This window comes from Triticum dicoccoides, chromosome 6B (assembly GCF_002162155.2).
Source record: "Triticum dicoccoides isolate Atlit2015 ecotype Zavitan chromosome 6B, WEW_v2.0, whole genome shotgun sequence".
NCBI classification, from domain to species: Eukaryota; Viridiplantae; Streptophyta; class Magnoliopsida; order Poales; family Poaceae; genus Triticum; species Triticum dicoccoides.
This window is the reverse complement of record NC_041391.1, coordinates 380906044-380917562: the sequence shown is the minus strand read 5'-3', so window position 1 is coordinate 380917562 and position 11519 is coordinate 380906044. Positions and strand designations below refer to the sequence as shown.

Here is an 11519-nt window from a genome sequence, read left to right as displayed (position 1 = left end):
CTCGTGCTCTAATATAAGGTTTTACAACCTTAGAGGATATGGTCGATCTAGGGAATGTGGGAGGTGGTGCACCCGTTGTGGAGGATGGTGAAAACCTACCCCCCGCCGCGCCCAATGCACTTGGTGCTCCGATCATTGCTCCCGCCACTCCTGTTAACCCGGGTGCCCCCTTGACTGCAACCGATACTCTCTCAATGTTTGCGGGCCTCAAAACTGCTATGTTGAAAGAAGTTCGTTCCTCGGTCAAGGAGGAAATTTATACTCACTCAAAGCCCTCGACATCCACATCAAACTCATTTGATCCTAATGCTATTCATAATGTGGATGACTCGAGAGAACCACTTGCATCTCTGGCTCATACTCAAGTTCCCAAGTACAATATCGTGGACCCCTTTTACTCGCCGCAACCCTTGCACCATCCTTGCATTAATCCTGTTGGGCCTTCGCCCCCTTTGAAAGCTAATGCGTTTGCTAAACTGAAGCAAGATATGGAGTCTCATATTCGCAGTGCTTCAACACAACTTGGGTGGATTGTGGTCAATGGATTCAACCCCAAGGACCCAATGAATCTCACTCCAAGAGAAGCGGTTGATGATCAACTTAATGCAACCGCTCACAACATGTTGTGCACCGCGGTGACCGAAGACTATAGTGACTCCATTGCTCACCTTAAGACCGCCAAGGAAATATGGGATTGCCTTGAGGAGGTTCTTGAAGGAGATGAAGCAATTCGAAGATCTCGATTGGCTTTGCTCAAGCAAGAAGTCAATCTCTTTGTGAGGAATGAGGGTGAGTTCGTGGAAGAGGTTTACCGAAGGTTAAAGTCCCTTGTGCTCAACTTTAGAACCTTTGGGTGCACTTGGGCAAATGATGACTTCATCAAGGACAAGTTCATAGATGCTATGGTTCTCATGGAACATATCATGGTCATGATGATACATCAACGTCCAATAATCACAAGTTGACTGTGGCTCAAGTGGTTTCCACCTTCTCCACTCTTGTCCTTTTGCAGACGAAGTCCAAGAAGACCTTTGCCTTGAAGGCCAAGAAAGTAATGAGTAAATCCTCAAGGGATGAAGAAGTGAGTGAAGAGATATGTGAGAAAGATGTTGTCACCTCTTTCCCGGCAAATGACTTTGCGGAAGACATGCCTCTCTTAGTCAAAAAGTACTCCGGGACCATGGCGAACAAAGGGAAGAATCTTCAAGGAATATTGTTTGGACGAAGGAAATGCTACAATTGTGATTGCCCAAGACACTTTGTGCATGATTGTCCGTATGAGAGACGTGAAGACAAATCCGAGAAGCTTGTGCTCAACAAGCAGAAGTTTACCAAGTTTGCAAAGAGGGAAGATGACAAGGCTATTGTTCATGAAGAATACATATCCGGAGATGAAGATGACGGTGATGATGATCAAGTGGGCAGGACCGCCATTGCCATGCATGCCACTACCTCCTCCACCACCGTCCTCTTTGACTCTCCAAACGTGGACAAGCCTTTCACTCATTGGTGCTTTATGTCCAAAGAGGTAAAACCTAAGTCCAAATCAAAAAAACCCGCCATCTACACTCCCATTATCTCATGTGAGATAGTGGAGGATGAGTGTGATGAGGGCGTGGATAATGATGAGGAATCCTAGATGGATTTCATGAAAATCTTCATGGTGAAGCTTGTTCTCGCTTTGGAGATCTCCTTAAGTCACTCGCCGAACGCGATGACTTTATTCAGAATGTTGAAAACGTCCTCATAGAGGAAAAAGAGAGAGTCGAAATCCTCAAGCACGAACTACATGAAGAGAGTACCATGAGAGCATCACTTGAGGAAGCCATGACGGCTCATCAAATTGACTTTGTTAAAACCAATGATGCTTTGCAACTTGCTCTTGAGAACAAAGATGCCCTTAATTTTAAATTTGAAAAGCTTCTAGTTGATCACATGAGACTTGTTGAGGAACATGAGTTCCTTGTGGCTAGTTCCAAGGTTGTCAAAGGCAACCTCATTGCCCTCATCGAGTCTTATGCTCAACTTAAAGCTACAACCATTAAGGCACTCACTTCCGTACCTCATATGGAGTTAAATCATGGTTCTTGTACGGCTAACTTTGTTCATGATTGTACCTTGCTCCAAGAGGAGAATAAGAAGTTAAAGGCCCATTTTGAGAAAGGCCTTGTGTCATGCATTCAAGGGGAGCAAAACCTCAATGACCTCTTGTGCAACCAAAAGGAGTGTGTTGCCAAGGAGGGAATTAGATTTAATCCCGCATCCAAGAATGGTCAAGAAGAAGATCGATCTGACTCCTCCACCTCCTCAAAAGGTAGTGTTTGTGCAAGAAGGGCACAAGGAGAAGAAGGAAAAGGGGGTTGTTGGGAATGGCAAGGTCACTAGGGACAAGTCCATTCCCAAGGATTTTTCCGGCAAGAAAATTCCATCTTATGTCCTCATGAGAGGAGATGATGGATGTACATTTGCAAAATTTGTTGGCACTAACTATGATGATTATGCTTGGACTATTTGGGTGCCTAAGACCCTTGTTGCTAACTCTCTAGGACCCGTTGCAAAAATGGGTACCTAAAACCAAAGCTTGATTCTTGTAGGACTATATCCCGGGTGGAAAACAATGGGTGATCGATAGTGGATGCACCATTCATATGACCGGAGAAAGAGATATGCTTGTGGAGTTCGTTGATTCACTCAAGGTCTCTTTGAACATCTCCTTTGGTGACAATAGCAAGGGCAAGGTATTGGGTTTGGGCAAGGTGGTAATCTCTAATGATTCCTCTCTATCAAATGTCATGCTTGTCCAATCCCTTCACTACAATTTACTTTCAACAATTCAATTGGCTTGTGCTGGTTATGATTCTCATTTCGGTAAATTCCATGTGACCATCTTTAAGAGAAGCAATCTCAAAGTGGTCTTTGTTGGGTGATGTTGCTTGAACTACGTCGATATTTCCACAAAGAGGAAGGGATGATGTAGCATAGTTATGGTAGGTATTTCTCTCAGTGATGAGGCCAAGGTTATCGAACCAGTAGGAGAACCAAGGAACACTATGTAAGCAGTACCTACACACAAATAACAAATACTTGCAACCCGACGTGTTAAAGGGGTTGTCAATCCCTTTCGGGTAACGGTGCCAGAAATTGTCAAGTTGACGGGATAAAATTGTAGTAGATTGATCGATGCAAATAAAAGCAAATAAAATTCAGCAAGGTATTTTAGGATTTTTGATAATGTAGATTTGAAAATAGAAGTGGCAAATAAGAGGAAAGGCAAATAGCAAAATAGATCTGAAAATGTATGACGAGAAAATAGACCCGTAGATTTCACTAGTAGCTTCTCTTGAGAAAAATAGCATATGGTGGGTAAACAAATTACTATTGGGCAATTGATAGAACTTCAAATAATTATGACGATATCCAGGCAATGATCGTTATATAGGCATCACGTCCAAGATTAGTAGACCGACTCTTGCATGCATATACTACTATTACTCCACACATCGACCACTATCCAGCATGCATCTAGTGTATTAAGTTCATGGAAAAATGGAGTAATGCAATAAGAACGATGACATGATTTAGACAAGATCTATTCATGTAGGAATAGACCCCATCTTGTTATCCTTAATAGCAACGATACATATGTGTCATTTCCCCTTCTGTCACTGGGATTGAGCACCGTAAGATCGAACCCATCACAAAGCACCTCTTCCCATGGCAAGAAAAATTGATCTAGTTGGCCTAACTAAACCAAAGATTCGAAGAAGAAATACGAGGCTATAAGTAATCATGCATATAAGAGATCAAAAGACTCAAATAACTTTCATGGATAAAACATAGATCTGATCATAAACTCGAAGTTTATCGGATCCCAACAAACACACCACAAAAAGTCTCTATCTATTGTTCATGGTCTATTAGAAGTAGAAGGTGCTCTAATGGAATTCTTACCGACAAAAAAGAGACAAAGTCTTCTAGTCAAACCAATTAAATATGCAAACTTGGGGCTTTTGTTTATCAGCGATGTGCTCTTTCTAAGACTATATCGGTGATCTTTGATTTGGTTACTAATTAAACATAACTTGTCATTTAAACATGATATTATGAAGTACTTCCTTCTTCTCATAATATAAGAGCATTATTTTACACTACTGCTGAAAATATGAGTAGTGTCTGTTGATGTATAATGTACTGCCTAGTCTCTTCCATTAGATCGGTCTTTTGATTACGGTCTTTTGATTGCATTGGCTAGAGCACGCACTTCTACATGGTATCAGAGCCAAGAGGTCTTGTGTTCAAGACCCCGCTGATGCAACTAAATTGCAGCCCGCTTTTGGTCCACGTTTTGGCCTGAGGGAGCCACACGTAAGGGGGAGTATTGACATATAATGTGCTGCCTAGTCTCTTCCATAAGATCGATCTTTTGATTGGATCGACTAGAGCATGCAATTCTATAGTGTCAGCACCGTTATGTCGTACATGTCTAGAAGTGTGTACGGGGGAGTATATATATGAGTAGTACACATGACCTTCGTTCTTTCAGTACTTGGAGGCAGCCTTTGTTTTTCTTCCGTCATCTGTTGAGGAGCAAAGCGAACAACCATAAGGGTAAGCACTCTTTTTCTTTTGTTTTTTGAAACTAAACACTCACCTTTCCTGTTTGTATGTGCTTCTTCTTCTTCCTCCTCCTCATATTCTTCTTCTTTGGGGAGAGGCGTTTTGGCACTCATGTGCAAATGCTCTCATTGTCCTAGACGTCCAGATACTCCTCTAGATCTGAGCCAAAAGCCATTTCTGATTATATACGGTTGTTTGGAAAATCTGGTGTACCAACCTGGGCGTATAGCAGGGTATCTTATAGCTAGCTATTGAGTGGACGGAGGCGTTGCATCGGTGCGGCAACCGTTAATGCTCGAAGGGCTGGTTGACAAAGTTTTGATGTGCCGATGGAACATGTAGTAGGAGCTCGTGTGTGTAGTGCTACATACTTCTGCGTGGGGCCAGTTTACAGGAGCAATGGCTTGAATGCGGCTCATCTACCGATGCAAGCAAACTGAAAAGAGGGCTTGTGGAGGATACGATACTTCATCAATGTCGGCCTGAACGCGGACGGAACCATCTGGAGAAGCTGGCTTCTTCGTCAACATAGGGCCGGATCAGTTTCTCCGTGCGGAGGAGCTCCGTCGATGGAGTCTCCATTGGAACCATTGCTGACATAATTTGTACCTGTAAAAATTTGTGATAGTGCTTTTGGGAACAAATTCATGATCCTTGGTGATGTCTAGCCAAATGGAGGAGGAGAAAATGTGCTGCGAGATGACGCCGAAAGCCATCGTCGACGTGTTACCACTTTTCGCCATTTTGCCGGCGTGGTCGCTAGTCCGGAAGAAATCTGTGCCACCAAGGCGAAAAGTGAAGGACGTGCAGAAACATGAAGAACTCTCAGTCCTGGGAGGGCTACAAGATAATCTGGGGTATGATAAGTGGCGTGATTTAACGCCATGAGGGACGTTAAGGTAGCCAAGTTGCTTGTGTTGTAAGAGATTCCTGAATTTTAGTATATGGAAATTGCTAAAAGTATATTGAATCCAGATAAGACTAAGTGTGTGTTGGGAATTGTTTCCCAATGCTCTATATGTCATTCGCTCTCCATGTTGATGTTATCATAATCTTTTTCATTGTTCTAGACTATGAAGCGGCAGGAATGTTGATCATTTTGTCATGTGATTGTGTTCAGAGCTAGTAAACATCTGAGAACAGCAGGTCTGCCAGTGTGAATGCTATGCATTGATTCGGCTGTTGTGGGCAGCTGACAATGAAGTGCAATGGTACATGACCAAACGGAGCACTTGCTCTAATCAGTTCCATCTGTCTGTACCAACAGTGGCTAAACGGAAATACGGTCATTAAATGTTTTCTAGGTGTGGGCCTTGCACTGTTCAAAAAGAAGGGGAAATGGTGTATACGGCAGGTAATACAGAAACTCACACGAATCTCTATGGAAGTGAGTGGTCCAGATAGTGAGATCATTTGGAACCTAGAGCCAAAACGAATTTCCCTCTTCTTTGGGACTATTTTGTCTATCCTCTTATCTCTCAATACATCCAGTTCAATTTATTCTTCATTTTCTAAAAAAAGTATTTGCATAACTTACGAGCTGTTCTGTTTACAACTATAAACAAATTTCAGAAGGAGATCAACTCGGAGAAATACCAAACCAAAGCCATGAAAGTGGCAGCTACGGCTAGCGGTACGTATATACGACCATATGTCCTTTTTAGATTTGTGATTCTTCCATAACGATAGATCGAAGTTTAATTCATTCCTTGCCCGCGAAGTTTTTCCGTTAATTAATTCAAGCCAGCGTTGGCACGAGATGGTTAACTGGGTTGGGACTTGGGAGGAGTATGCAGGGGTGGAGTCGGTGATGCTGGCCGACGGCGACAAGAATCTGCTGCTGGTGATCGGCGACGATGTGGACTCGAACACGCTGACCAAGAGCCTCGAGAAGAAGGTGGGCGTCTGTCGCCGACGGAGAAGGAGCTCGGCGTATGTCGCCGGGGTCGTGACGGAGCACGATGCAACTAGCGTCAATGCGTCAGGTCGGGTCCGCGGGCTGGGTCACGGCCGTGACGACGACAATGACAGGAGCTGCAACAACTCCGGCGATAGCGAGATCATGGTTTAGGGGGAGTATGTTGGAGTAAACCACGTTAGGTGACGTTCAATACAGTACTAGCTAGTCAGGTGACTCGGTTACTCAGTTAGTGCATGGATGAGTCAGTGTAGTTTGCATGGAATGAGTCCAAGCCAGTGGCTCTTGGCCATGTGTTGGTGGCGCATGGATAGGAGTGGATGGCATCACGTGCATGTAGTTAGTGATTAGCATCATGCATGGAGTTAGTTGGAGTAGTGGCCTGATCTGCTGGCCGGTTAGTGCGTGCGTGATGACCGGACGTGATGGCTGGCTGTGTGGCCTCCTGTGTATATATATATGTCACATTGAGCAATAGAAAGAAGCCGAGAGGGCTGGGTCATGATGTAGTGTATGTGCATGGCCGTGACTCAGTCCGCGGACCCGACCTGGCGCATTGACGCTGGTTGCACCGTGCTCCGTCACGACACCGGCGACATACGCCGAGCTCCTTCTCCGTCGGCGATATATGCCTGGCGTCCTTCTTTGCCCCGCACGTCCCGCGCGCATCCGACGCGCCGGACGAGCCCAACCGCACCAATGCATCCGACACGTCCCGCACGCACCTGACGCGCCCGACGAGCCCGACCGCACCAAACGTTCACCGCGCGCCGCCTCCGCGTCTGCCATGGCAGCCGCCAGCGACAAACGCCGGAAGGATGTAGCCGAACTCGAGCACAACGGCGACATACGCCTCCTCCCAATGTCAACTGCACGCTCGTACGCGCACCCGTGGTCCCGACGCGCCCGACGCGTCCAGTGTGCACCCATAACATGCACCGGTCGCGCCCGGCTCGTCGCCGCGGCTTATTGCCCTGCACTGCTGCGGCCTTAACCGCAGCGCAGCACCTACACGGTCGTCGCGCCGAGCCACCGCGGCCACTGCGCCACCATGCAGGTCCTCGGCAACCTCCTTGTCTCCGCAACCGCCACTGCTCGTCGCGCGCACGGCATCACACTCCATCACCGCGCACCGCAGCCGATGCCTTCATGTCCGCCGCGCTCGCCGCGCGCGCCGCTGACGCCGTCGCACGCCACGGCCGCCCCTCGAACCTTGTGGCTCTGATGCCAATTGTTGGTGCCGCCTCCTTGCAGCGCCGCTCTTTACCTTCCTCTATCTCACAAAGGTCTCTCTTTGGTTTGTATCACACAACACAAAGAACACACACAGGGCAGAAGACACACACGCCCACACACTTCACCATGGAGAAACTAGCTTTGCCTCTTGTCTCCAGGTGAAAAGCACATACACTACATCATGGCCCAGCCCTCTCGGCTTCTTTCTATTGCTCAATGTGACATATATATACACAGGAGGCCACATAGCCAGCCATCACGTCCGGTCATCACGGACGCACTAACCGGCCAGCACATCCAGCCACTACTCCAACTAACTCCATGCATGATGCTAATCACTAACTACCTGCACGTAATGCCATCCACTCCTATCCATGCGCCACCAACACACGGCCAAGAGCCACCGGCTTGGACTCATTCCATGCAAACTACACTGACTCATCCATGCACTAACTGACTAACCGAGTCACCTGACTAGCTAGTACTGTACTGAACGTCACCTAACGTGGTTTACTCCAATAGGGCGCCGCAGAGATCGTGGAGCTGAGGACGCTCGACACGTTCGGCGAGTCGTCACTCCCGCTCCCGGCGGGGACCAAGGGGGCGGTGGGGCCGTACAACGGCTCGCAGCACTACCAGTACGGCGCGGCGCCAAGCCCGTAGGCTTACCACCACCACCCGTCGCCGCTAGCCGTGCAAGGCGGCTATGGCTATGGCTACGCCTACAGCAGCAGCTACTCGCGCGCGGTGGCGGGCAGCCACCCGGGCAACTACTCGCCGCTGATCGAGAGGCACGACTACTACCCCATGGAGCACTCCTCCTCCTCGTCCGGCGGCGGCAGCGGCGGCAGCACCAGCTACAGCTCGGTGCCTTGCTGCGATAGTGGCTCCGGTGGCTGCTGCATATAGTAGCATGTGCCCCCGTGGCCTGCGCAACATCCATACATCTCCGCTTACAGTTACAGCTAGATTGATCTTCTCATGAAAGTGTTCTTCTTTTCATCAGTTTGGAAGGTTGTAGCCGGCCTTGTAAATGTTACTCCCTTCGTCCCATAATATAAGAACGCTTATGTGTAGGACCTTGAGAAGAGGTGTCTAGAGGGGGGTGATTAGACACTAAGTATCAAAGTTGCAGTTTTTAACTTCTTTAGGTTTAAGTGGAGTTTAGGCACAAGTTTAACATTCACAATACATAACAAGCAAGCATGCAAAGAGTATATGAGCAGCGGAAAGTAAAGCATGCAACTTGCAAGAATGTAAAGGGAAGGGTTTTGGAGGATTCAAACGCAATTGGAGACACGGATGTTTTTGTCGTGGTTCCGATAGGTGGTGCTATCATACATCCACGTTGATGGAGACTTCAACCCACGAAGGGTAACGGTTGCGCGAGTCCACGGAGGGCTCCACCCACGAAGGGTCCACAAAGAAGCAACCTTGTCTATCCCACTATGGCCGTCGCCCACGAAGGACTTGCCTCACTAGCGGTAGATCTTCACGAAGTAGGCGATCTCCTTGCCCTTACAAACTCCTTGGTTCAACTCCACAATCTTGTCGGAGGCTCCCAAGTGACACCTAGCCAATCTAGGAGACACCACTCTCCAAAAAGTAACAAATGGTGTATTGGTGATGAACTCCTTGCTCTTGTGCTTCAAATGATAGTCTCCCCAACACTCAACTCTCTCTCATAGGATTTGGATCTGGTGGAAAAAAGATTTGAGTGGAAAGAAACTTGGGGAAGGCTAGAGATCAAGATTCATATGGTAGGAATGGAATATCTTGGCCTCAACACATGAGTAGGTAGTTCTCTCTCAGAACTGGTAAGTTGGAAGTATAGGTTTGTTCTGATGGCTCTCTCCACGAATGAAGAGGAGGTGGAGGGGTATATATAGCCTCCACACAAAATCTAACCGTTACACACAATTTACCAAACTTGGTGGGACCGAATCAACAAACTCGGTCGGACCGATTTAGCAAATCTATTGACCGTTAGGATTTTCGGTGGGACCGACATGCAACTCGGTATGACCGATATGGTTAGGGTTAGGGCATAACGTAATCTCGGTGAGACCGATTACACAAACTCGGTGAGACCGATTTTGGTAATTAGCTAACCAGAGAGTTGGTCAGGCAAACTCGGTGGGACCGATTACTCAAACTCGGTTGGACCGATTTTGGTAATAAGTTAACCAGAGAGTTTGCATTGTAATCTCGGTAGTACCGATTGCTCAAACTCGGTGAGACCAATTTTGGTAATGGACATACACAGAGAGATTACAATCCCATCTCGGTGAGACCAAGATCCCTATCGGTGAGACCGATTTGTCTAGGGTTTGTGGCAGTGGCTAAGACATCTGAACTCGGTGGCGCTGGATAGAAAGAGTCGGTGGGGCCGAGTTTGACTTTAGGTTTAGGTCATATGTGTGGAAGTGGGAAAGTAGTTGAGGGTTTTGGAGCATATCACTAAGCACTGTGGAGCAAGACACTCATTAAGCAACACCTCATCCCTTCTTGATAGTATTGGCTTTTCCTATAGACTCAATGTGATCTCGGATCACTAAAATGTAAAATAAAGAGTCTTGAGCTTGAAGCTTGAGCCAATCCTTTGTCCTTAGAATCTTGAAGGAGTTCCCACATCTTTTAGTCCATGCCACTCCATTGTTGAAGTTCTCTAAAACATACTAGATAAAAGTGTTAGTCCAACAAGAGATATGTTGACATTAATTACCAAAACCACCTAGGGAGCACTTGTGCTTTCATTCTAACACTAGCGTAGTGTTAAAACGTTCTTATATTTTGGGACAAAGGGAGTATGTAGCTAATTGTCGCTCTGTTGATGGTTTGAAGTGGCGTCAGATGTATCTGTAATTACGTTGTTGCTACAGTTTGTGTTGTCGATCATGATCAGAGTCGCGTACTCCATTTTCATTTGATCTTTGCTAACTGCGTTCGGGCTGTTGAACCAGAGGTAAAATTAGGTGGATAATCACAAGAAGTCACTACTCAGTACTCACCAATCGGCCGTCGTTATTTTCCGACTCAACGGGAAATGTTAACCTGTTGTTTCTTATAGCACGCATCTCTAGCCGTTCGGCCCCCCAGGCGCCTGAAATATCATCGCCTGGGAGCGCGCCGGTGATATTTCAGCGTGGGGACGGATGATTTCCCAACCGCTGCCCCAAGCCCAACCCAAACGCCGTCTTTTTGAAAAATAAATTTGGGCAAATATGACAAAATTCGACCAAATTTGACACATATTAGATGATTTCATTAATATTTGTACATAAAAATTTAAAACATAATTCAAAACTTAAAAACATAATAAAAACTATTGCACCGCCAACAGGCCGAAGAACGCATCGAAGGCGTTGTAGTCGTCGCCGTCGTTGACCTCCTTCTTCACGCTGCTGCCGTCCGTACTGCACCCCTGCCCTGCGTCGCCTTGGCGGATGGGTTTGGTTGGCGGTGGTGGTGCATCATCATCGTCACTATCCTCGAGGACAATGACGCCGCCCTCATCACGGCTGCGGCGACGAGCAGCAAACTCCTCAAGGGCGCGGCACTGGCGCTTCGTCTCCAGCCGGACGTAGTCCTCACGCGCCCACTTGATGGTGGCCTCCTCATCGAGGGTGGCCATGTTGCTGTGCTCTCTCTTCACGGCGACGAGCCCCGGCTCTGCCTTGGGCTTAACGAGGCGGGAGGAGTATAACGCCCATGATGCGTCTATATCTCCCACGTGTCGAAGCACGAC

General features: G+C 47.1%; 1 pseudogene; it reads left to right on the top strand.

The window, feature by feature from the left end:
• The first annotated feature begins 1827 nt into the window (after positions 1-1827).
• LOC119321159 lies at positions 1828-8680 on the top strand (annotated as a pseudogene).
• Positions 8681-11519: the final 2839 nt, after the last annotated feature.